The sequence below is a fragment of the Athene cunicularia genome, assembly GCF_003259725.1.
Source record: "Athene cunicularia isolate RWA chromosome 14 unlocalized genomic scaffold, athCun1 chr14_part1, whole genome shotgun sequence".
Lineage (NCBI taxonomy): Eukaryota > Metazoa > Chordata > Aves > Strigiformes > Strigidae > Athene > Athene cunicularia.
Window position 1 is genome coordinate 10,995,158 of NW_020799118.1, and position 23,897 is coordinate 11,019,054.

General features: G+C 34.1%; 1 protein-coding gene across 3 annotated transcripts in view; it reads left to right on the forward strand.

Annotated features, from left to right (window-relative positions):
- Positions 1–23,897, forward strand: part of SDK1 (sidekick cell adhesion molecule 1) — a 415,080-nt gene that overhangs the window by 39,668 nt on the left and 351,515 nt on the right. The window contains exon 1 of one of the 3 annotated variants that reach the window (XM_026858833.1): positions 5,198–5,280. The exons of the other annotated variants lie outside the window; for them this stretch is intronic. The gene's annotated coding sequence lies outside the window, so the exon portion shown is untranslated. Of the gene's footprint in view, positions 1–5,197; positions 5,281–23,897 lie in introns of those variants that run through there. 3 annotated transcript variants of the gene reach the window in all.

The following is a 23,897-nucleotide window of genomic DNA, read 5'->3' on the forward strand; positions in this document are numbered from 1 at the left end:
TTTTGCCTTTTTTTTTTTTTTTTTTAATTTTGGGAATGAAGTTCTTTTTGACTGTTGTGGAAAGAGTCATTGCTGCTTAGCACGTATTCTGCCTGTTAGTATGCTGAAAACATAAGTGAAATCATGGTATTGTACAATAGATGTCAGTAATATATGAACATGCATTTCATTGTTGAGTGGACAAGGGCAAAAAGCAGAAGACATGGTGAGGATCAGATCTGGTTGTTTGTAGCACAAAGAAAATAGAGGTAATGAAATGAGCAGGTGTAGGCAAACTATGAAAGGTCATGGGATAAACATAAGTTCAGAATATATTGCCTTTCAGCAAAACATTTCACAGAGTGTTTACTGGAAGAAAATCTTCCTTGTTCAATTTGAAATAGAGCAAAGGTATTAACTGTATCATGCTAACTTGTAAACCCTTACTTGTAAAGTGATTTTGTAAGTCAGTCCATCAGTTTGCACTGCCTGCTTTAAGGAGTGATCCTTAGAGGTATGTGAGGTTACAGTTGTGGATTTTACTTACTCTTTCCACTTTTTTTAAGTAATTATTTTTAAGTTTGAAAAAACATGAGGCCAATATACCTATCATGTATTGATCTTATAATCTTAACCTTAAACCTACAATATAACTAACAGAACATAAGATGATAATCTTCAACCTATCTGTATTATTAGTTTTATTTTGGGGCTTAAAAATCAGCACACAACTGTGTGAAAAATAATTGTATTATATTGTTTCATCTGATCAACTAAAAACTGATAGCCAGAAAGCTACAAAATGCAATTTAGTCCATTTTAATAATAAAAATTACTACAAATGATGTTTTTATATTCCATAGAACAAAATGCCTATAGTAAATCATTGTCCCATTATTTTCTCAGGCAAATGTCTGTATAGCTGATGCTTCAATTTTAATTATAGTAACATTTTTTTTCCCCTTAGTGTTATTTTAGTAGTATCCCAGTCCTTATTCCTGTAAGATAAAAAAAGATGTTTCAATCTATAATGTAGATTTTTCCTATGTTATTAAAAAACCCCAACACTGTTCTTTCTTGAAATACTTTTCTAATGAGGTCTAAGCAATGCTTCTTTCTCTCCCTAGTGAATTTAGTTTTGTAGAGAATCTTGAAAAAATGGCACTTTAAATATGCAAAGGCAAGATCTCAATTGATTTCTTTTCTTGTAGGAGTTTTTCCAATTTTATAGTATCAGATCTTCCTTTTCAAATCTTTAAAACAAAACAAAAAAGCCCCCCCCCCCTTGTTATAATCTCTTGAGCCTGTAATATGATGCTTTTTTGTTAAGTTGTAAGGTGATATGTCTGCTCTCCTGCTGCCCTTCAGCTGATTGAAAATATTTACACAATGGTTCAGACCTGTGTGTGAAATGGTCCTTTTTCAACTGTTAGCAGTTAATTCAGATTGTATAAATAATTCCTTGTGTTTTGGACCAATGTCTGTATGCATCAGTGTGCACTCCTGAGAAGTTTAGGTCATGTTTTGAATGCTGTTTAACCCTTACTCACAGTCAGTCATATCTTTCACCAAGTATTTGCTGTACTGAGTAATTCCGGCCTTTTGGGCTGCGTGGATGTGTGAAAACAGAAGGAGCTTTTTGCATGTTTCAGTATTGACACATTCATCTACTCTGCAGATTTTTAACTAGGGAATTTTGCTTTCTTTTATATGCAGCTCTTGACAGAACTACTGCTCTCCCGTGTTTCAATACTTGTCTCAGTTCAATTTCAGAATGTTATAGAAAACATCACAGTTGTTCTTGATACTTGGAAAAATCTTGCCAATGTTTTGAAACATATTTCCAGAATTTGCATGTTATATCAGAGATTATTTCAGCCAACGTATATTCTGTCGAATAAACCTCTAGTTTAATTTTAAAATTCAACAATTTAGATTTAAATTTCTATTGTCTCTACTATTTCAAGGAATTAGTTACTACAGCAATGCCAGTGTATAGCACTAGCAGGACATCTGGGGTAATGATAAGGGAGCAAGAGGAAGGGAAGCACTCACCTCAAGCTAGGAGGGGCTGCTTAATAAAGCAGTTGCCACTGTTCCTCACCAAAAAAGTTGATCTGGAAGACACTGTTGAGGTTTTAATCCAATGAACCTGACGCTCAAGTCATGGAGCAGGTAATGGAGAGTGGTACTGTGCCCTGACTCATATCAGAGACACCCTGAGGCACTTCCCCCCCGCCCCTGTTTCCAGACTATTCTAATTCTAAAATAGAAGCCATTTAATTTTCCAAAGAAAAACTGTGTACTTTGTTATTTTGATTGTCTTCAAGTCATTTAATGGAATCCAGGTAGCCTGTGCCACCATATTGGCACTGATTGTTTTCCTTTGTTAGCTCCATTAAAACTAACAGTGTTAGTTACACAGGCTTTATATTCCTGTGCAGTTATTCCTAATCCTTTCTGGGATACATTATTTATGAAAAGAAATAGCCACACCATCATTTAATGTGCTTTAAGACTAGCTTTCTAGAAGTGTGATTTTAATACTTCTGAGTATTTATTTGCAGAAGTACCCTTAAAAATATGAAGTGGTTGACTTTTATCCAAGTTGCTCTATGTCTATCATTGAAGTTAGATTTAGTGTGTTGTTTAAATTTTGTGTTTGCTGATCTTCCCAACACCCATCACTTCCACCAGGGAGCCCCATTACATCTTCTGTATAATGCTCTTTGTATAATAGCAAATTTTATACGGAAATGTAGCTACATTTTTAATAGATCCCAAAGGCGGAATTTTGCTGTAAAGTTGCTATATGCATAAATAAATGAAAGAAAGAATAAATATAAACTTAATAGAAACTAATAGGAAGGACAGCACAAAAATTCATGTTTAGTTTTATGGCTGTTTCCAGTCTTTCAATGTAATCTCACTGATTTCTCTCAAATTAGTGTCTTGTGCTGTAGAACCAGATGTCATCTTCACATAATTATGTATGCAGCTTCTAAATTCTTTTTGGAAACAACATTAACCACAAGATTTAGTTCTTCAGTTTTACTATATGATGTACTAAATTATATATTCATAGAGATATTAAATTTAGATGAACACTCTCTCTGGGTTCCTTTACCCTTGTTTAGACATACTGACTGCTCTAGGGCCTTGAAGGAACTTAATTCAGCTCTCGAGCAGGTACTAATTCTCAGGAAACAAATTGTCAGGTAAGCATAAATTTAATTTGCTATGTTAACTGCAGAGGGTAGAAGTCTTGCTGGTGTAAATATAATGCTATGCATGATGAGGATTCCTCAGCTTGGCCTCCTCTTCATTTTTTATTTCCGAGAGAGATTATCTGTATACAAGGAAAAGCACACATGCATGCATGTATGTTTATGTGGGTCTATGTATATTTGTGTATGACTCTTGCATTTGCTCAATATTTCTGGACACAGCTATTGCTTGGTCATTGGGCCTGAACTGCTGCATACTAGACGGTCCCAATCATGTTGACTGTGCTCACTGGCAAAGCTAAATTTACTTTTGGATGCCACTGGACATTTTGTGCAACTTCGGTATTTGCTATATATAAAGTCTAATATTTTAGAAAACTATTTTATGGACTTCTGTCTATATTTGAGTCATGCATACTGACTGAGCAAGTGCAAAATATCTAGGAAGCTTTGAAATTATTGCCTATATTTTGTGCAGTGGATGCGTTCGTCTTTCTGTCTGGAAGACTGTAGTTTAACTGAGCCAGTATATATAATCTAAGTATATGGTGCACTTACCTTACATTTTAATTTGTTAATCGAAGGGAAAGATTACTGTGAGTTATGGAAAATTTCTGTACAAATATGGAATATAAAATATAGTTCTGTAACTATGGACCAGTAATTCTATGGAAGTGTTGGATCTGAGCCTTCAACTAGACAGATCTGTAAGCACATACTGCATGAAGACTAAAGTCAGGTCTTTGGAAAGAAACATGCTTAAAGATTTTCTGGTTTTATTGCTTTTCTTGTATTTTTGCAATGACCCCTGATTTATTGCTCTTCTATGAAGCTCATTTTTGTAAGTGTTAATTTTTAATGGTCCTGATCAACCATAATCTAAATTTTTTGTAGGGCACATATTACAGCAGTATTGGCATCATGTTTTCAAAGGGTGAAGAACAGGGTGTTCTGTGTTATTATAACTTTGCCTTTTGTTTTGAACATTTATTTATGATTGTTCCATTAAGTATGCTTTATTTAAAGGATAGAGTTTGCATTACTGAACTGTAATAATTGCAGAGTCACAGTTAGAGCTGTACAAGATTTTTCTAATTAATGCATAGAAATATACAATAAAACCATGATAAAATATGTGAATATCTTTGTAGAGTTTGGCACAGTTTTGGCCGTCTAGATAGTAAAATATCATGGTTTGTGTACCTGCCTTCATAGCGAATTCTAATCATACTCTGTAATTATTTTTGCTTACTTAAATATTGTCATTCACTGAAAATGTCAGTCCACTCTAGAAAGTAAAATAGATAAACAGTAGTGTGATAACAGGGATTTTGGTCAAGGACAGAAATTAGTGAAAGCTTTCCATATGCTGTAATCAAATCTATATGGTTTTAATAGTTTGAGAGGTGTGGGAAGTGGCCTTAAGCTATGTACGGCTATGGAAGGAAGAAGAGTAAGAGATAAATACTAAAAGATGAGATGTCTTTAAGAAATCTTCCTTTCTAGTACCCCTTTGTTGTTCACATGATACATACATACAAGTATTTTGTTGTGAGAGGGATGAGAGCGTCGGGTTTTTTTAGTGGAAATAATGAATTACTAAAATACTATGTTGGAGGTTTTTTTAAATTAATAATCTGGAAAAAAATCTAATAAAAATACTGAAAGTTTGAAAGGTAGAATTTCTGGAATGTTTGTCGATTTTTTTAATCAGTAATTTTCCCATAGGGTGGATTCAGCAGTAGTATTTTATTATGATATTACTGTCCATTATGTTTATGCCTACCCTTACTCACCTTGTCCTTTTAGACGTGTTCCTGTGGCTATTGCTGGGAGTACACTCTGAACTGAATCGTGAAGCTGATGTGATTTAATCATTCCCTCATTTCCTTTATTTTATTTTATTTTATTTTTTTTTTCCCTTTCCCAACCTGGATTAGTTCCCCAGTCACATTTACAATGCAGCCCTACAAACAGTTGTTCAGTACAAGTGAAGGGCAGAATGGGGACAAGGATGAGTAGCAGAGTAGGAGGAGTGGAAAACCCCTAAGTCAGCACTGATACTGAGGAAAAGGTATGTGGAACCCTACCCTCATTTTAAATACCACAGGTTCTTTCAGTAATTACATGTTCTGTAAACTAATTCACAAGACTGAAGTACATATCATGTAAAACTGGAATTATCAGTGAATAAGATTAACAACAGCTTTTTCACACTGTCATTCTGATCAAATGTGAAAAACGTAAGTGTAGGGCAGTGTTTATCAAAAAAGAAAGATCGTTTTTTGATTATAGAAGTGTTTGAAAAACTTACGATAGCTTAAACTAGTTTTTTCTTATGATTTTTATGGAGATTTATTTTTCATTTAAAAAGATGGTTTTTAACATTGTGAAAGCTCTTAGAACTGTCAGTCTCTGGTAAGCTAATACACACAAGAGCAAAATCTTTTTTAATAATTAAATATCAGTTAGCTGTAACTTAACTGAGTAGTGCTTGATGTAACACAGGGCTATATTGTTAATGCCCTTAAAATTAGAGTGTTTTCAGGACCTTAGTCTGCTTTCTGGATGTTCAACTGCCTAAAAGTCGGATCTAATATTAATTTGAGAGGTGGAAAAGACAAAATTAAACATTTGGTAGAACTGACATTTTTAATATGAATTTTTGAAGTTTTTTATTATAGTTTTCCTGAAGTAAGGTTGAATGTTGTGTGAAAAGAAATTACTAGGGAGTTGTTACTGAGCTGTGACAAAAAGGCTGTAAAGGTCATACATAAAAATATGATTTCATTTCTCCAAATGAAACAAGAATATGCCTTGTGAAAGCAGAGTGGTTTGAAGTGTATTTTTTAATATAGGGATAATTTATGATGACAATTCTGATTTCTAAAGGAATCAAATGGATTATTTTTATTCTTAAACCATTTCTTTTCCCTGTGGTCTGGCTTTTAATATAGAAGTTAGAAGGATCAAAAATTAGATTTACAACAATCTGTTCAGCAGGTCATGCTGGACATTTCAAGAAATATGAAATAAATTTGACTTAATATCTTGGAATCCTAATTTTCCTCTTATCAGCTATACTTTTAAGAAAAGTGCCCTTCCCCTCCCCAAAATGCCCAGAGGAGACTAAGAACATCTATGAGCAATGCATGTTCTGGAAAGTTTTTATTTTAGAAAAAACATTTAAAGTACTAATTATAATATAGCAGAATTTTTACTTGTAGCATTTGGTTATTATTTTGCAAAAAGCATAATGGAGAGTAGTTTTGTGAATGTGTTCTTGGTTTGCTAAATTCTGATGACCAACTCAAGCAGAGTTATTACAGGTAGAGCAGATAGAGAGGGATCAGGATTCTTTAGCTGAAGATTCCTTTTGTATGTAAATAGTACTATGTGAACATGCTTTTATAACTAGATAATCTGTGGTTACCGTTTAGGAATGGCAAATTGAATGGTGAAATCCAGAAATGGGACAGAAATGTGATTGTTCATAGGACGTTTGGGATTTTTTATAGACTCAGAAGGACTATTGCCCAGTTCATGGTATTATTTAAATTTGTACTTAAGACCAGCTTTGGAGTTATAGAGGAGCTAAGGGCACATAAACCTTCCAAATTAGTCCCTGCTTCCCTTTCCCTTGCCCTTCAGCACTGTTCCTACTGTAGCATTGTGGCTGCTTTCCAGTTTCACAACCCTACCTGTTTGAGGAAGCAAACTGCTGTACAAGAGCTTCTGGAGTGTGCATCATATCCCCAGTTAAGAGTCCTGTGCTGAAGGGCTGTTCCTGTTGTGTGCCTCAGTATTACTCAGGACAATGGGTACAAAACTGAACTTGCATTTGGATTGTGTCTAATGATGCCTGTGTCTCATGGAAATCAACTGGACTTAAACATTTTACGAAAAGCTTTGCTTAATAGATGGGCTTAATCTATTATTATATGTATATGCCTAAGTGTTATTGAATTTGCATTTTAAAAAATAGGTCTGAAGAGAACTCCTTGGAAATTTTTTAGTATGTTCTTTGCCCATTATCTTTTGTTCTGTGTTTTTACACAGTGGAGTAAAGTCCCTTGTCTGTGACAGGGAATTCTATGTGCATTGATAACACAAGTTACTGAAATAATGAGGAAAATGGATCTCTGCAGGTATAGAAAGCAAGTTCTGTTTGTATTTATATTTTAGTCAGCGAGGAATTGAATTATGTAAATACTCGTTCTCATATATTTATTTTGAATCATTAGAACTAAAAATTTTTTATTTTTAATAAACTGGTGAACAGTTTTTATAAGTTCACATGATTTTTATAGAATGTTCATGAAACTGATTTTTATCATTACTTAGTATAATTAAGGTAAATATTCAACTATTCTTTGCTTATTTGTCAAAGATGGAGAATTAGTGTCTGATTCACAGTGTCTGATTCTGCTTTGCATCTATAGGTGCAGATAGGTGAAGAACAATACTAAATCAGATTGTAAGGGGTTTTTTAATGGTTGAACTTGCATGTGCTTCACATAACTGAAAATAGCTACCTATTATGCAGGTCAGTAGAAAATTCGCTCTTATTCCAGTGCAGTTTCAGTGCAAACTTCAGTACATCCTTAATTATGGAGTCACATAATATTTGCCATCAGATCCATTTGTCAACTCCATTTGTTGTCCAAAGTTACAGATGTCAGAAATTTGTACATGTCATCAATTCATTTGTCATACTTGTTGTATGTTAGCATTAAAATCAAGTTAGCTAATGTTGACATCTAAATTGCCGTCTTTAGGTTTCAGAGTCAATAACAGATTTCAATTAATTTCATGCTGATCTGAGATGTTGTGTCAGGGTGATGCAGATATAAGGAAGTCAACACTGGTTTAATCATGATAAAAGTGTAAACCAAAGGTTTCCCAAATGTAATTTTCACAACTGAAGGTTTATGTTGATGCTGGAAGAATAAGAAAGATCTCTTCAAGTTACAGCATGAAGTGGATTCTGATTAAAAAAAAAAAAAAAAGAAGGAAAAAAACCAAGGAAAAATGAGGAGGAAGTAGAGAAAACAATTTTACCCATAACCCGTTATTGTAAACTTACCAAATTTTTACTTATTAGATAGTGAGCATAGTCATTTAGACAGATTATATAAACAAGAAAGCTGACAGCTACAATTACATGTTTCTTAATTTTTAAATGTAGATTTGTTAGCAGGTCATTACTTTTATTCATGTCTCAGTACAAGATACTGTTTTAACTACAAATTACAGAAAACCATTTTGAATCGTGATGTTTTGAATAAATGTATTGCTCAAACAGAGGAAAAGCAAAACAAATTTAGTAACTTGTATCCAGAAGATTAATAATGAGCTTTACTAACATTAATCACAAAATGGGGTTCTATGGTTCTGATTTTTGTTGCTCTTTGGAATTAAAGTAATATGTGTGCAACTGGAAGAAAGGTGCCAAGACGGTAAAGAGGCTGAGAAGTGGTTTTGCAGGCTGAAAAATAGCTTTTTCTTCTCAGTGTTATTACATGATTGGGATCAATAAGTGCAATATCAACAAGTGCACACCCAGTAAATGGTCTGAATTTGACCAATCACACCATATCTGCGTCCTTTCAGCGTTGGGATAATTATCACTAATTTTTTTAAAATCAGAAGCAAATGTAAAAGCTGTGCTAGAATTTGGAAAGAAAACTTTTAACATGGCTAACTTGCTAATCTTTTTTCCAAATGTGAAAAAGTTGAGTTTTCAGCTTGACTGTTTAAGAATGTCCAGATAAATCAATAGATTCGTTGTACTGTAGCTTTCTCAGAAATAATGAGGTTAGGAGTTTGCAGAACACCATGGTTTCTTTTTGTGTTTGTGTTCTGAATATAATTCTACCAAGTAGCTAATTATATAAAGATCTTAAGAATTCCTAAAAAAAAAAAAATGTGCCGTTGGAGGTGGGGTGGGGACACCACCACCCCCAACCCCCACAAAAGAAAAAAACCCAAATAGCTCTGATGCATAGGGAAACATGACATACATATGCAAACTTGCAGTTGTTTTACGAATGCTGATCTGGAATTACACTTATAAAATTTACATATGCATTTGTAAAGTTGCCGTTAGTTTTATCTTCTGATGGAAGCCCAGGTGTTCTTTTCCTGAGCTCTCCATATAGTTCATAGAGCACATGTTCACTCTGTTATCCTGTGCGGGACATGTTCACTCTGTTATCCTGTAGTAAAGCGGGTGCCAGTTTTGTGTATCAGCAGTATGGTAGAGAGCCCAGCTCACGAGGGTGGCTACTAACCAGCTGGCTAGCCCTGCTATTTCTTGATCCAGTTATGTTCTGGATGCTGATGTAGCCACAATGATTTGGAATGGATGTGGAATCCATTTGGGTATAGTCCCACTTGTTTCAAAGCTGATCTCACCACTGCTCCTCATTTATACACTACCTGCTTTGTAGCCTTTAATTTTGGTTTGGTTTTTTGAATGGTGAAAAATAAAACCTAATACTTAGTGTGGTCTGCAAAACATCCGTTAGCACTAGAGGAGAGCAGATGCTTCATCTCATTCCAATTCTTTGCACCATACAAGAGGTTTCTGTTAATGATCCTGGGATATTGTATAGTCAAAAACTGGATGGGGAATTGTCTAGGAGGGTTGTCAATGAGGTATGCTACTTGTTTTAAAAATAAATAAATAAAGTAATGAGTGATGTAGTAAGAGGCTCTTAAGTGGGAATTAGATTCTATATATCTGTCAAGGCCCATCTCTACTACCAGCACAAATAAGTACAGCAGACAGCTGAGGGAGGAAGAAACAACTTGAAAATTGCTGTTACAAGAAGCCAACGTATAACTTTGTTCAGTAGAAACTCTGTTGTTAGTTTTAGTCACACCAATTCCCTGGAACATGTCTACATGCCACTGCAACTGCCACAAACAACTATAAAGAGATGAAGACAACCCATGGATAATCACAATTTCTGTTTTCAAATGTGCCTTGTTGGTATAGAAGACTGCTGAATATGTACAGCCAGCTCTGAGAGAGACACCTAATACTCCCCGGGCCCTTGGCATACTATGGTGGATCAATGTCAATTAGGCATGCCTTTTTATGGAGCAAGACAGCTTGTTTCTACTGCCACAACATTGTTCCTACTGTTTTATAATAAGTCTGTTGGTCTCTGTGGAAGCAAACTAATTTTTTGCACTTATACTGTATTCTGTTTTGCCTTTAGAATGGGATGTCACTTCAGGAAAAAAAAAATCGTTTTTTTAGGTTGAATTTTGTAGAAAAGTTTAGAACAGTTTGGTTAAAAAACAAACAAACAAACAAATGCTGTTGCTGGATGACCACGAGTTTATCGGAAGGCTTGTGGTTTTTTCAAATTTCACACTTGGAGAAATATTCTGCTCAGTAACCTGGAAAGAAAAAAAAATCTTGTATGGATAATGGGATTAATTCCTATGTAATGAAAAATATGCATGGGTTTTTATATATTCAATAACAACTGAGTAGTGCTCAGGAAATTTTTTGTGGGGGAAGAAAGGGAAGGAGAACACAGAAGTAAGAGGTGCTGGTCAGAGAAGATAGCCAAGCCCAAATAAATTGAGTGAATTACAAAGAACTATTAACATTTGAATGGAGTTATCTAGGGGAGACAGTTACTAGACATTAACTTTTAGACATTGTCAGCCAGCAGAGGGAATTCACACGGATTCACTGTGATTCAACTTGAAAAAAAAGAACTGATATGTCAGAAAATCCTGTTAAATACTTGGCCTTTCCGTGCGGTGAAAGAGATGAAATGCAGGACGGTGTTTGGAAGAGGACAATGCTGCTAATGCACCTGTGCAGTTCAGTTTTCCATTCTGTAAGAACACTAAAATACAACATCCTAGACAGATCACATGGGTTGCTTTGAGAAATGTCCCGAGATGGGCAAATCTTTGGTCAGAATCCACATACTTTTCAGCTTGTTAGAAGAGCCGGGAAGGGAAACAACTTCTAAAGACAAGAACTTCGAGTTGCACAGCCCTGAGTTGTCTTGAAAAAAATAATGTGTGGGGATAGATCCCAGGTCTTAGTGTCCATTCCCTGTTGTGGTGTGCACACTGAGTGAGGCACAGAGCTGACACGCTTCCCCCTTCCCACTGTCCTGCAATGAGACAGTGGGGAAAATAGGAGCTGTTCCAGATACACTTTCTGTTCTTTTGGTTATAGAAACCTGGAATTCCACACATTCCCCTGCGCACAGGGGGTGAAAGAAATAGGAAAAAAAAAAAAAATATTAATTGTTTAGGTACCCAGACATTTTACAAGGTAAGGATGCTGATAGTCCATGATAGGAATAGTTATCCATCAACTCGTGAAGGAAATAAAGGGTGAAAAAAGTAGTAGTTGCATTGCATGCTTTTATGTGTCTTTGTACTTGTGTTAGAAGAAAGTTAGCTTATATCTAATTAGAAGTTAACATAGCAATAATTTTGTAAGGCAAGCATGTGCATGCAATGAGCTGATGTCGCAGGAAGGAAATGACAAGTGCAGAAGAGCATAAATCAACCTCTAGCTGAAATCTCTTGTTTTTCAACAGTGCATGAAGGCTCTATAACATTTTTAACCCTAAAGTAGTTCTTAGTTTTCAGATATTCTAAGAGGATATTTGTAGCTTTAGAAGTCATGAATTGGCTCAGAAGTAATTCAAGATCTTTAAATTTGTAAAAGGTAGGAACTTAGTGATGTTACATGCGGTTGATCTGCTTAAGGTAGAGGATTTGAGTGAAGTCCAGCTCTGCACTGTGAACAAAGGAGACCTTGCATGTTAGTAGCAGAAAAGGTATCAGTAATGTAAAAATGATGTATTGCTTTATTAAACTCTTAAGTTTTAAATGATACTCTCAGTGAACATTTTAGTAATTGTCTTATCAATTACTTCTGTATTAAGTCCATAATTTCTGAACTCTGAGGTGGACATTGAATTGACTTCTTAAACTTAATGAATTTTAAACAAACAGAGCTAACAGGGACTAGTTAGAGCAGTTTTACTTTTTTGTCTGATGAATTGCCAGGACTGGGGTGCTAAGGGCATCGCACTGCCGGTGGTTTCAATACGTTTGTGTTCTTCCTGTGTGTTTGTTTGGAACTCATTAGTTCCTGTTAACACAGTAATCATTATTTGGATGCAGCTGAAATTCTTAGTTCTTAGTGAACCCCTCCTGTGTTTTTTCTGTCTCTTTATTTTAGTGCGTTTTAGTTTTATTACAAGTCTTGACAGCCTGGTATTTATTTTGTGTTTGCTTAGGTTTCAAATTCTCTTTAAAATTATAATTCTATTTGATTTGAGAGTATATTTTACCTTTCACACTACTTATTGTGTGGGATGGGAATGTGGAAGGTTGGAGCACCTGTACAATTCATGTTGTTGCGATATCTTTTCTTCTTAGTTTCATATGAAGAAGTGCATGCCATTTCTGTGGCTTAAAAGCAGTTGCAGTGAAAAAGGTGAGGCTCTGGAAGAGCTTGCCAAGATTCATTTTTCCCAGTGATATTGTTTTCACTCATGTACCATTATTTTATAATCCTCATTGGAGAGAATAGACCAAGGACATTTGATAGAAGTACTGGTTTTCTTTGTGCTTTTCCACTGATGTATATTCACTAGTAAACTATTCTAATAAATTGGAAATATCCTAAAGAGCAGATTTTTTTTTTTTTTTTTTTTTTTTTTTGATCTATGCTAAATGAGTTGTGTGTCATTGGATAGAATCTGTTTTTTCAAAAATGAGGAAGAACTGCAGTTCTGGCTGACTGTTTTTGCAATGCAGCTTCATTTCATTTTTACCTGAAACTAGCAGAAGTTTCTCCATGCAGATTATATTTGGCACAGATACATGGTTGTGACTGCCAAGATTACTGTTGAAGTCGATGGAGAGCTACTCTTTTGCCATCATTACATGGCAAACTGTACCTTAATATTAGCAGTAGTCTACTGCTGAGGTTTCTAAGGACATGGGTTGAGTTTCAGACAGAAATGTTATCCTGTGTAAGCAAGTTGAAAAGACAATCTGGCTGTGAAAATACCTTAGGAAAACTTCATTTGAGAATTTGGATTGCTGTATATTATAGACAAGATTGGTTGGTTCATTTGGATTTTTTGTTTGGTTTCTTTTGCTGACCATAAACCTTTTAAAGACGTTATTCAAAATATATTTCATTTTGCTTTGCATGAGAAAGAAAACTAGATTGGACCCCAAGGAGTTATACATTACATATAATGAAAATACTTAATATTCATATAAGTGGTAAAGCCATTTTAAATGCTTTCCTCATTACTGGGCCATAAAAAACTATAATCAGAACAAGCATGCTGTAAAAGCAAACTCTTGTTCAAAAGAATTCCTTTCAGTTCAGAAGGAAGCCATCAGTTATTGTATTACTTACCAATTATAGGGAAATCCCTTTTTGTTTAAAATGGTTTATAAGCTTGAGCTAATCCTTCAATGTTCTGTGGAAATAAACCGAGGAAAAACAAAATAAAGCGATTCAACCAAAACTAGAGATTAATGAGAGTCAGAACCAACAATTAACTCAGAATTCTTAGTCTCTAGTAAGACTCAGAATCTCTTGTCTTGTATAGCATTCTTCTGTGCTATTAAAATTAATATTTGATACACAATTTTTGATACAGGTTTAATAGAGAAAGGTAAAAAAAACTTGATTTTGGTAGACTACATGCTATCAAGTCTTGCTTTTAGAAAACTGTGAAAGAACCACTCTACTTTGTGTTGCAGGAGTGTATTTTATGTGAGTTGTTGGCTGAGTGGGTGGTTTGCTTGCCAGATTGGAAAGGCATTGCCAGTGATGATTAAAATGTCTTATAATATGTTTTATTAATCACTTCAGAGGGTACCATTACGACTAAGATAGATTAAAAAATAGGGGCATTTCAAAGAATTCATGTATAACACTATTGCATTCTCGCAAGTCAGTAGATTCCACACAGTATTCTCAAGCATATATAAATAATTCAGACTTATACTGTACATCATTGTACTCAGCTGCAGTGCCTACCAACCTTGCTTCCCCTAAACTGTTAAACTGAAATATTGCTCAGCTGAACATAGCTCATTAGGAACAGAAACCACATTATTTAGATAAAAAGTTAAGACAGGAGATGACTGAATTTCTTCTACTATAAAACTGTCAGAAAGTTTAATAGCTGATTTATCATGAGATAAATTAAGATGATAGTCTATTAAGTACAGATTAACAGGCATACTATATATATATCTAGAAAATCTGCTTTCTATATAGCTATGAATTAGTCTCAAAAATTCTCCGTACACTTTTAGTATTCATTAAGAGAGATCGTAATGCGATTCTGCCTTCTCACTTTCAATATTGAGGGCTGTTATAACTTGGTCCTGGGAGTTAACCTTGTGTATTTGGTTTTGTTTGTATTTAACTTTCAAAACAAACAAAAAACAACCTCTTTCATATTGCCCTCTCTTCATATCCTCTTTCTTTCTGGAAAACAGGAGACTTCAGGAAATTGGTATTTGAGGAAAAACATGGCAATGGAGATGACTGAAGTCAGATGAAAGGAATTACTGCACATGGTCTGGCTGTGCCACAACTCACTGTGAATTCATTTTCTCAAAGAATGCTTAAAAGAAGGGGGAAAGAAAAAAAAAAAAAGTTGTGTCTAATATCTGCCAGCCTTCCAGGCAGTGTGCAATGTGCATTTCTTCTCTGGTGGAGTTTTGTTTTCTTTTGTAGAAAGGAGATCTCATCTCATGTCTTGGTTTTCTTCTGCCACAAATGCTGTAGGCAGTTTACAATCTTTAGCTCATTGATAATTCCAGGCAGTGTCCTTTAACGTTTCAAATCTAAAGGTTGGAGATAGCTGACGTATAACTTTTTCTTCCATTGTAGTGTGGTTTATATGATGCTTTTAATTTTCCTTTTGTTTATGGAAATTGGTTTTGCAACTGGTTTCTTGTAAGTAGCAAAGAATTCTGGATTATAAAGTGACTGAGGGAGGTAATAAGCCTGACTTACCCTTTGTAACTTTTTTTTTTTTTTCTGCTTCTCAAAAGAGTGTTGTCTTATTCATACTTTAAGAGATGTCATACTGAGATCGGGCATTTTAGGTTTCCAGTAGGAAAAGAAATATCTGGATAAATAGATTTTTTTTTTTTTTTTTTTTTTTAAAGGAAAGAAGGAAAACTCTACTGACACCAAGAGATTACATGCATAATGTCAATAATGCAAAATCCTGTTTCTTTGTGGGGTTTTGTCAGTTTAAATTGTATTTATCATATTTCTGTGCATTCTTTCTATTGAAAGTATTAATGCAAAAAAAGGTGGTTCAACTAGCAAGAGATTTCAGCTCTAGTTTTGCAAGCAAATGAAGGAGAAGTTCAATTAAAAACTTTCCGTTTAGTAAGTCAGTAATGTGGCATTAGTCTTCTCATTTGTACTGGATTTAGATGAAAGAAATGAATACTGGCAAAAACAACCCACAACTTTTACTCTCTGTAGAACTTACATTTATTAAAGAAAGCCACAACCACAATGTTTTTAATGTTTAACACAGAAAGGGAGGGAGTTGTAGGTAGAGAGATGGGCTTTCTCAACTTTTATTTAGCAATTTTATTACAGTTAATGCAACTACTTTTATTTTATGTCAGCTAATTGTGTTTCAAGATTTTTCAATTTTTTATTGGTAAGACCAGATAGTCTTATGTTTATATTTGAAGTAGTAATAATTTTTGTGCCTCAAGGCTAGAGCAGGGTGTTGGCATCATTGAACCTGAGATGGTTTATATCTGTGTACTTGTACTTTCATGTTAAGAAATTCACCAAGTATTTTTGCATTTGTTTTTAGAACAAAACTTCTCACCTATTTGATAAAAACTCTAGTGGAAGTATACTGTAAATACTGTACAAGTTTTACATCTTGTTTCATGGAGCAGTGTGATTTCATTTAGAAATTAATTTGTTTTACTTTTTTAATGCACTATTAGCTATGTTGTGTTCTCTTGTCCTTTCACAGTTGCTTTCATAGAAGGTCTGAAAGATAAATCTTGTCACATGTATTGTGACTACTCCTTTGAAATGTGGTGATCCAAAAAACCCCAAACTATTCTTTGGCAGTGTTTTGGAGGATATGAAATTAAGAAAGTTAATAGGAACTCTGAGTCCAACTGATCATATCATAACTTTAATTTATAGAATAAGGCATTGATTGTGACATCTAAGCTGTAACTGAATTATGGTGATCACTCACATGGAGAATGTGTAGCCCTGGTTAATGAGAGTTATAGGGCACTTTGTATTCAGTTTGGTGTCATATCTTTCTTAAAATGTTACTTACCAGTGCTGTATCATTTCTATTTATACCCAACTGGGATATTTTAGAATTATATTTAAGATCATGGATTACCAACAAGGTTGTATTCTTTTGTGGCTTTTGAATGTGGACAAAGGAATATGATAAGCTCTATTCTTTCTGTTCTGGTTTAGGATTGCATATGATTCCAGCTTTTCAGCAGAAATTCACTTAGTAGCTTTTCATTTTTATCTTTCAGTTTTTGGGTCCTGTTTATGACACTGATATTCGAAGAGTGTCTTGAAGTTTGAAGATGTGACTTCTATAGATAATCAAATAAAAATTGGCTTCCAAAATTTATATCAGTGAAGAATCAGAGTAGAATTGACCTATTGATATTTAATCATCATAATCTAAATGATAACCTGAATAATATTGCTTTAAATTAATGTAGTGGTATGTGTTGAGTATTCTGAATACAAACAGGGATATGAGGGGCACTCAGGATACTTTTAAGCAAACGTTTTTGTATCTACAGGGTGCTGATTTGGAATGGATGGGGTTCTCAATGGTATCTGTGGTCATCATCATTGTCAATTACTAACTGGTTTCCCAAGTTCTTTGGTCATCTTTTTTGTAATGTCCTCAAATCATATCTTTCTTGCCATAGAAGCATTCTATGCAGTCAACTCCTGAGCACCACTAAAAAAAAAAAAAAAAAAAGTAAATAAACTGGTACTGCCATTAGTTTTGTTCTTTGGGCTTGAATACAGAAAGAAGCCTCTGTGTATTAAAGGAAACTTTTTAGCTTATTGTTTATGTTGCTTGTTCTCAAAATTCAAGGCCTCCCAGTTTGAACACATTGAGTTACTTATAATGGTTATCAGATTTAATCCCTCTCTATTGCTTTGTAGAAGTTTTTTAATGTGTACCATGTGTTCTATTAATCCACTGGAAATGGATGTAAGTGATAGAAAAGAAAGTTTTCTGAAGAAGAAAGTTATTCCCTGCTGAGTAACAGGGATAAAGTTGAAAATTTTGAAATCAAATATTCTTTGTTGTTATCAGTGTACTTAATCCCTCAATAAATTCCCCATCTTAAAAGAAAAAATATCTCTGTACCATCACTCTTGGTTTAAGATACAATACATCTATTTGAGAGGTAAGTCAAAGAGGTATAACATTTCTGAATTTCACTTACAAATTAATGAACTATAAATTACTGTAATTAATACAGAATTTCTTGGAATGCTGTTCATACATGTGTATGTAATCATGATAGTCAAGAATTACCCAGTTGTTCATGATAGAGCAGAATGATATTATTAAACCATAAGGCATAAGAAGTTAAGGCCTACTTCAATCTGCTCCTTCTATCTGAAGCTACCTGCAGATTTATTTTTTTCTTCCGTGTCATAGAATCCTTTGTTTTTTCAACCTGGAGCCAAGGATGCTGTGATAAATAAGGGTTCATAAGTCTTCACACAGGTTATGGCATAATATATGTTGATGGCAATAGCCCAATTTTCAATATAAATACATAATTTCATAAACGAAAATAATATGCTGCATATTCCTCAGTTTATTTTTAATAGTATTCTACTTTTTTCAACACCAGCCCATACATAATAATATATAGCAACCTAATAGATAACAATCTAATATTAATAAAATGTTACATAATTTCAACGTTCAAGCATATATATTCTCATGCTGTAACTGCATGTGCAGATGATTATGTCTATAACAAGTATAGGAGTTTAGATACAATTCCTTTTGATCTTTAATATCAAATTTTGGATGGAGAAACTTCATAGTTATCAGGTAGATAGAAAAACACATGGAAGTGCAGAACTTTACCCTTTTGAAACTGATTTATTGTGAAGCAGCACATCTTTTGACTCCTGTTCTAGGATTAATTGAAAAAGCAGTGGAGTTGTATGGGAATGTAGAAGTCAAAATCGACCTAATAATTCATGATGCAGCAATAAAAATAAATGTAGGTAGGTAGCTGAGAACAAGCACAGTTCCTGAGATTGGTTGATTTGTGTTACATGTTATTATGGTAGAAGAGAACAGAAATAGGAAGGGCAAAGAGGAATATATGTGTTTTACTCTTGCTAATATAGTGGAATAGCTTCAGCCTAGTTTTTGGAGATTATTGTTGCAGTTATAAGGTTAGAAAGATTTATTTTTAAATGAAGGCTTTAGAATCTGTAGAAAATACTTCATCTTTCAAAGTACAATTTTGGGGTCAAGTCATGCATTTTGAGCATGAAAATACTTGCTAGTGGGTGTAATTCTTACACAAGTAACCCTACTTTAATTCTGCTTTGACTTTATCACTGCCATTCGTATTTGGAATTGATGTACATTTTTGCCATGTCAAAAATAGATGAGAACAGTTTTGCAGTTTTTCTGGGAATAGCTGATCTGTTTTTCTGAAAATAATGCTGATTGTTGTTAATCAACTTGTCAGAAGTGAATATTTTTTTTCTTTATCAAAGTGAAGAAAATTGGGACACTAAATAACAGTCTGTGTGGAACTAGGACACTCTGTTTGGAGACATAGCTCCAGACACTGTAGAGGATTTTTTTGACAGATAAGCTGTGTGCTTAAAGAGATAAATGTTAATCTAATACATTGGAAAACAGACAGATTACAGTGTACTGTGATGCATTCAAATAGCAAGACTAAGTTCTGTGCACCAGCTGAGTCTGTTTTGTAAAACTCCACAAACTTATTGTGAAGACCATAGCAGCAGCTGGTAAACTATATCTCATAGACTTTTGGTAAATGATCCAAACATTGGTGGAGTAAGCAACAGCTCTACTAACATTTTTAATATAGAAAATGAAATGGTTTTTTGATTGGATTGTAGGAAGTTGAAAGAAGATCAACGTAGTGCCTCTCTTATCTTTGTTCTCAGTCAGGCTTCTCTGTCACTTTCTTTATCTTTTCAAGTTTCCAGAATAAATATTTTCTATCCTTACTATGTCCAGAATACTGATGCTTCATATAGTATTAGTAACATATAGTAACATATAGTTTATAGTATATAGTAACATATAGTATAGTAACAATAGTTGTGTAAGGTGATCATTTGTATCCTCTACAGCATGGGATTTCTTCAGTAAAAGGTTCACATTAGTGCAGACACTGAGTACAATGCACATGGAAAACTCAAACTTTTAAAATGGAAGTTTAATACTGTATTGCTTCAGGCATATATGATAGGACATATTAAAGAATGATGGCAATTCAAAGACGAATTATAGAAGCTTCAAGGTGCGAGAGCTGTTCTTGTCATCGTAAGACACATTCTTTTATGGTTAAAGCCAAGATAAGGAACAGTGAAAATGAACTCATTCAATCAAGTTATCGGGTTCTCTGGAATTATTTTAAAATATTATTAACTGAATACAGGTTTGGAGATGACTTTTCTTTAAGAGTTTTGTAATTTCTAGTACATAATAAAATGTATTTTAAACTTCTGTATATATATCCCTGACTTCAAATAAAGATTTCATGTGGAACTAACAGGTGGAGGGAAAAGAAAGTGATGATCTCCAAAAGCAAAGATACACAATGCTAAAATAATTACCATAATTGAAACTGTGAAAGTGGAACTGGCTGTTTTGTTTAATATTAACTGTGTGACAATTAGTATGTTTAAGAGAATGCATGCGGTTTCCCGTTCAGTCATTTGTCTTTATATTCTGGGTCCAGAATTTGTGTGGAATCACTGTACCTGAGCTAACAAGACCTGCTGAAAGTCTGCCCTGCCTTAATCTGCCTGTGTAGTTCTAAGATGGAGCTGGTTTATGTTTGGCTCAGAACACAAGTGGAATACCTGTCCATACGGAGATACCCTCTCCAGTCATTTTAATATTCTCTCTTGTTTACTGGACATGCAGCAAAATACAGATCCATGTTGAAATGCATTGTCTAGTAGAGTACTAGATGTACCTTGACAAGATCAGTCCAGACTATAAAAATAAAAAGATTTTTCCAACGTGTCTCAGACAAAAAGAAGCTGTGGTAGCAGTTGCCTGCTTGCATTCCTCACAAAGAGAATTTTCCGTTCTCTGTCTGAACCTACTTAGACCTTTATGGTTTGACACAGGCTTTAGCAAGCAAGCAGTGAATTTGTAAGTGCTGTTTCAAAACTGCACTGCTGTTGCAAAAGTGATAGCAAACTGCTACCAAGACAGTAGTACAATTGCTTTGTATGTTTGTCTGTTATATCGAAAGGTGATTTCAGATGCTAATCATGTCTTTTGGTATCTCTTGGCCCAACACCACAAAGAGTGTTGTGAAACTGCTCCATAGGTACTGAACTTTATCACATACTGCTATAGTACCTGAAACCTCCTGTATAAAATAGCTGATAAAATGAGACCTTTCTGCACTGCTATTGCAGCAATAGGGAGGCTGGTAGCCTATGTACTTGTCCCTTGCCATAAACTGATGCTTTCACACATTTTGTCATCCTGGGGGACCTGGTACTGGACTTTCAGTACCATCGCATCGAATAAGCTTGCTTCTGTGTTTGTCTTACAAGACAAACCTAGCAGTTGTTCTGAGAATATGTATTAAATGGTGAAAAATTCTTCACTTAAAGCAGAAAAGAAAGATAGAAGTGCCTTATGGCTTCTACTTGAATGTGTTGTATGAGTTTCTATGTCTTTTGGTTTTGTTTTTAATTGCTGATCCAATAGGATGTTCTACAGTGCTTTTTTTTTTTTTTTTTTTTTTTTTTTTTTTTCTTTTTCTGATGAAGGCACACCATTTTAAGACATAAGAACAGGGTTGATCTAGGATCTTAGAGAGTACTCTCTCATCTTTCCTGGAATGATTTATGAACACACGGAAACACAAGATACAGCAGTTCTTTTTTGTATGAAGTACTGGCCTGGTATAACAGATATAACAGGAGTAGCACTTCTGAAATTTTGACTGTGCAGCATCTTAGAAGCAAACATTGTGGAGATACATTATAATGTTCATATAAATGTATGCTTGTCTAAATTTAACACTGAAATAAAGATACAGTTGCCTGAGTAAGTGACTGGATTTTTAAAGATGCTGCACCCTGAGAATTTAACTTGACTGAAGTGCTGAACTCAAATCACAGACATCACCAGTTTTGCATTTCCTCATCTTATGTGCATGCCTCACTTCAAGATGATCACTCTCAGATAATCAAAATACTTGCATAAGTATTTGGAGGACTGGAGGTATATTTTGATATGGCTTCTGGAGCTTGGGCACAAATGTTTGGAAATCCTTACTGGGTTTGTCAGCAGTGAAATAACTTGTGTGGGTTGCAAATTCTGGTTTGTTTCTAGTTAGCTGGGTAATGAGTACCACTACAACACTGGAGTACTATTGTACTATAGTTTTTTCTGAACTTTGCTATGTGATTTTAAAAAGTTCAAAAGATTTGTTAAATGCAGGATTCCTAGTAATTTTAAAAGTAATATAACATATTAGAACTTATAAGGACCTTGGAAAGGTAAATGCTTCTCCAAGTAGCTTTTGATTCTGTTGGTAGCAGAAGAATGATGTTCAGATCTCTTCTTGAAGGACTCTCATTTGTATTTGTGAAACAAAATGGAGGTGAATACTGTTATACCACTTTTCTACAAAATATTTGGTAAGCGTTTCTAATTTGTAGCTTCATAGTTTCCCATTTCTACCTGTAAATGCTTATTTGCAGAGAATATTAAATAGAACTATTAGAACTGAGAGACTGTCTTGTCCCACAGATAAAGAACTCTGTGTAGCCACCACCACCATTTCATCTTAGTATATAAATCAAGGAAATAGTCAATATACTAAACAAATTTAAAAGATTCGAGAAACTTCATATGCCATTCCAATTTGATCTTTACCAAGTGATGTATATTATAAAATAAAACATACTGATAGTACTTCATGCAACTACCTTGGAAAAATGGTTCTGACTTAGAAATATTAGTTTCTGTCACAAATTATATTTATTTTTCCTGCGGGTAGAACTCAGGGTGCCAACAATGTTCTGGTAAAAGTTAAAATTACTCTTATGGTGACAGCAAGTGACAGACTTCATAATACTGCCTTTCTTAAAGATTTAAAGTTTCAATTTTAACAATGTATAGAATAGGCTTTTGAGAAGTGACAAAGCTCCAGCTCTTTACTTGATGTAATTTTCAGGAGAATGTTTGACTACAGTGTGTTGTTTCAAAGATACAGCTAGATTTTTCTCTAGTATAGTGGAATAGACCTGCATGGTACAAATGCTTGTGGCTATCTTTTCTTTCTCTATTTCTGCAGCATTACACTTCCCTATTAGAGTGATTTAAGGGGGAGGGGAAAAAATGTTTTAGCTTTTTAAGACAATGTATATGTTTTTGGAGCAAATATGCCAGCATTTTATGTTTTCACAAGACACTGTATATTAATTAGATTGTATAAACAGTATTGATGTTTAATACAGACATTTATTCTTGAGTGAAAAAAAAATTCTTACATTTTATTGCCAAAAAGATTCATGGTAACTGACCTTGTCTGAACTGACAAATAGTATCTAAGAAATTATTATTTGGACCTGTGCATCCACGCTATGCTGGAAAAGCTTATTTTAGAATACATTATTCTAAACTTATTTTCAGTTTTGAATGAGAATTAATATACTGCGTATATTTTCATTTCATTGTCGGTATGCTAGATAAAAATAAAATATTCTTTCTTATCCTGAATACTGTTTTATAGCCATTCAGATTTAGTATTCTAATGGCCTGCTGACCTTCCTTGCTGAGAAATGGAGACTGAGAAATGCTCTTAGACTATTTTTCATTAAGTGGTTGAAGATTTATATAAATTGATTGAAAGTAATCTCTAATTACAGGTAATCATAAAACAAATTATGATCAGGAAAAGGTAGTGTTTAGTTGAATTATCAATCATTCTTTATTAGTGCATTCTAATTAGATTACCAACTGTTATTTCAGAAAGAGTACTTTGTAATAGAAATAAATAATCAACAAAATTACATGTTTGTATTTTTATATACTTTAACTACTACTCTGAGTGCAATAGTATCTAAAGGCAGTGTAGTGTAGGCTACTGGGAAATTAAAAAATACTAAATATTTAATATGTTAATTGTATCTTTTAATCTCAAAAGAATTTGGAAGTCTCTGATTATTTACTGAATGCAAGTAGGAAGCTTGGAATATGTAATTGTGCTCTGGCATGGTGAAGATGATGACTGGTGTTTTGATATTTTCTGCAGTAATTTGCAACATTCATGTTTTCAGTTATTAAAGCAAATAAGAAGAAATCTCCCCAGAAATTAACATAATCTCACCTCACACCACCA